This window comes from Aplysia californica, unplaced genomic scaffold, assembly GCF_000002075.1.
Source record: "Aplysia californica isolate F4 #8 unplaced genomic scaffold, AplCal3.0 scaffold00360, whole genome shotgun sequence".
NCBI classification, from domain to species: Eukaryota; Metazoa; Mollusca; class Gastropoda; order Aplysiida; family Aplysiidae; genus Aplysia; species Aplysia californica.
Genome location: NW_004797630.1, coordinates 553,131 through 556,360, shown reverse-complemented (window position 1 = coordinate 556,360; position 3,230 = coordinate 553,131).

Here is a 3,230-nt window from a genome sequence, read left to right as displayed (position 1 = left end):
TATTATTTCTATGTTAGTCATTGGTGTGAAATCAGGCGCTCGCCAAAGTATCTTCTTCCCCAACCGTTGGGCAATTTGTTATCGATTTTTATTCTTTATTTTTTACAGAATTTCCAGTTTGTGACTACCGTCGTTTTCCCCCATGTACTCTCCAAATGCAAAACAATGAATAATGAACAGCGTTTAGGATGACAACAATTACCCTAGGCTATATGCCCAAAAATTGACGAGCGCCTGATTCCAACAGTCGGGTGTTGGCGGGTGCACTGGTGTGGTTTGCTCCTTCTTTCCTATCAAGCATATTATTCTATCGTCTTTATTTCCCCACCTTCTTTTTTTTTCGTTTGTTACACTATTGTAACACCTCTAATCTTCGGCACTTATATGACCGCACTGACTGTGTTCCAATGGCCGTAAAACATCTACTAAAACTACAACTGATTCCATCACGTCGTGACACATATTTGTTACGACTGTGCACTCTGGCGACATTCAAGTTCAAGATTGAAGAAAGCGCACGCCAATTGACTCTATATTCTGCTGAGGGCAGATGAAGGGCAAGGAAAGAAAGGTTACTGTACGGGGTGGGGTGCCCTCTACAGACGGGATCGGCGGGTCGGACGGGATCGGCGGGTCGGACAGATCGCCCAACTCGGTCGGCTCAAAAACAAACTTGTTTGTGTTCAGTTTCAGTTTCAGTCGACCGAGTCGTGCGATCGGCCAGATGCAGCCTTAATGACTGTTCCCGCGTTGTTATGCAAACAAAAAAATAATTATGAAATTATGCAAACTGAGCCCAAAAATGTGAAATTATGCGATTCTGTTAAGTTCAACCCCAAAAAATGATAAAGGAAAATGATCAGAAAGTATGCAAAAATTGATCAAATTTTGCTAAATGATGCGGGGTGCATAAAACCACGGGGACAGGTAACGGGAATCCCGTATTACGCGCGCACTTCACAATAATAATATCGAGACTGACGTTTTTGCCCTTGATTTGCGTGATCATGGAGCGTACATACGAGCACGATGAACAGCAAACAACGACGGCTACACTGCCGTGCCTGGTCTAGAATAATATTACAATTCAAGTCTTTTGTTCAGTTTTCGTACGAGTTTTACAGCACTTGCAACACAATACGATCATATAAGTGCCGAAGTTTTAAGAGAGTAACGACCACAAAAATAAAAGTGCGTCAAAAAACAGCGATAGATATTTGATCGATAGGACAGAAGGAGCAAACCACATCAGAGCACCCACCGACCCCCCGCAAAGTCTTTGGAGCTAGCCAAGTCTTTGGACTAATCTACTTAAAAGTCTTAACTGATTTAACAAGGGTCAGTGGGCAGCACTATAATATTGCACTCCCACACAAATTCCCTAATAAGTACGACTGTTCTATACCCCAGAGCCTCAAAGTTCTATCTACTCAGTAACCAGTTTTGAGAAATGTAACGTAAAAAATTTTAGAGTTTCCCAACATGTCAAGCTTCTTCGATTGCAGTTCTTTGATGTGAGGCAGTGTGGTGGAATCAGGCTCTCGTCAATTTTTGGGCAGGTAGAGTTATTGGCATCATCTTAAAGCTTGTTCACCTGTCTTTATTTGGATGAAAAAAGTATCCATTTATCTTGAATACAAGTCGGGATATTTGCAATTGAAGGAGGTGGGGTCACCTGTTTTCAGAGATAAAATTAGTGAGAAAATGGCGGCCAAAGATTAGTTATTTCCTTAGCTTAAAAGCCTGTTGTAAATGAAAATTTACATTTTTTGTGCCTTTAATCAACGTTTTAAAAAAAAATCCACTCAGAAATGAGTTCTTTAATGGGCATGAAAGGTGTTGAGCCAAAAAAACAAAAAAAATGATTAAAATTCACAAACCTACGAAAAAATGCAGGTTTCTTCACTTTGATTATTTTGACGAGAGCCTGATTCCACCACGCTGCCTCACAATTGATAACGACTCCAAATAATCTTACGATTTTGATAAAGCAGATAGAACATTTGCTTTCTGGTCCCATGGTCTTACAGTAACTGAGAACGGCCCAAAATGTCAGATACAGCTTGGCAATTCTAAGGAAGCGTGTTGCGGCGATAAATCTGCTCCTGGGAGCTTGCAGTGACTAACACTAAGCAGGGAGTGGCAGTGTCAAGAAACAGGGAACTATATGTGAGGCAGCGTGGTGAAATCAGGCTCTTGTCAAAATAATTAAAGGGTTGTATTCTTCACATTTTAGAATACTTCTAGTACGAAGATCTCTTTGAAACTCTCGGTATTTCTAAAAATAAATAAATCATTTGACAGACTGCCCTGCAAAGCGAACGGATCGGATTAACGAGTAAATTTCGTTTTTGGAAAGTGGTGGCACAGAGTTCCCCACGTCATATGGGTGCAATAGTAAAACGAAACGTTCGGATAGGGTTAAGTGGTGGCACAGAGTTCCCCATGTCGCATGGATGTGATAGTACAACTAAACATACGGATAGCGTTAATCCACTTGAGATCAAAGGTCAAAGACCTCGACAGCTGTGTTGAAATATTATAAAGTGGGGAATTGAGTACATGTATAAATAATATCTTCTTTTCGACCGCATCATGATTCAGCGTTACTTTATAAAATTCGTTTGTTTGTTGTTGTTGTTTTGTTTTTTTTGTTTGTTTTTTTTTGTGGGGGGGGGGGGGTGTTGAGAAAGAAAAAAAGGGTTAATGGGTGGAATTGGAATATCATATCTGATTATCCTTGGCATTTAATTTATGTGGCCTTATACTGTGTTGCAAGTGCCGTAAAACTAACGAAAACTAAAACCAGAAGTCCGAACGCGAATCATGTGGACAATTTTATTTTTATCTGGGACTTCGTGGTTGTTGTCAAATTATGATGGTGTCTGGAGATTTTAGTGGTTGATATGATGATTGTGTCTTGAGATTTTGAGAGTTGAGATGTTGGTGTCTGGAGATTTTGGTGGTTGAACTGATTGTGTCTGCGGATTTTGGTGGTTGAGATGATCTTGTCTGGAGATTTTGATGATTGAGATGATGGTTGTGTGGAGATTTTGATGATTGAGATCGGTTACGTATCGTGATTTCCACCCAGTTTTGCAGCAGGTCCATCACTGCGGACTAAATGGTGGTCAAGTCAGGACGTCCGTCTGTCAGTCAGTCAGTCTGTCAGTCAGTCTGTCTGTCTGTCTGTCTGTCTGTCTGTCTGTCTGTCTGTCTGTCTGTCTGTC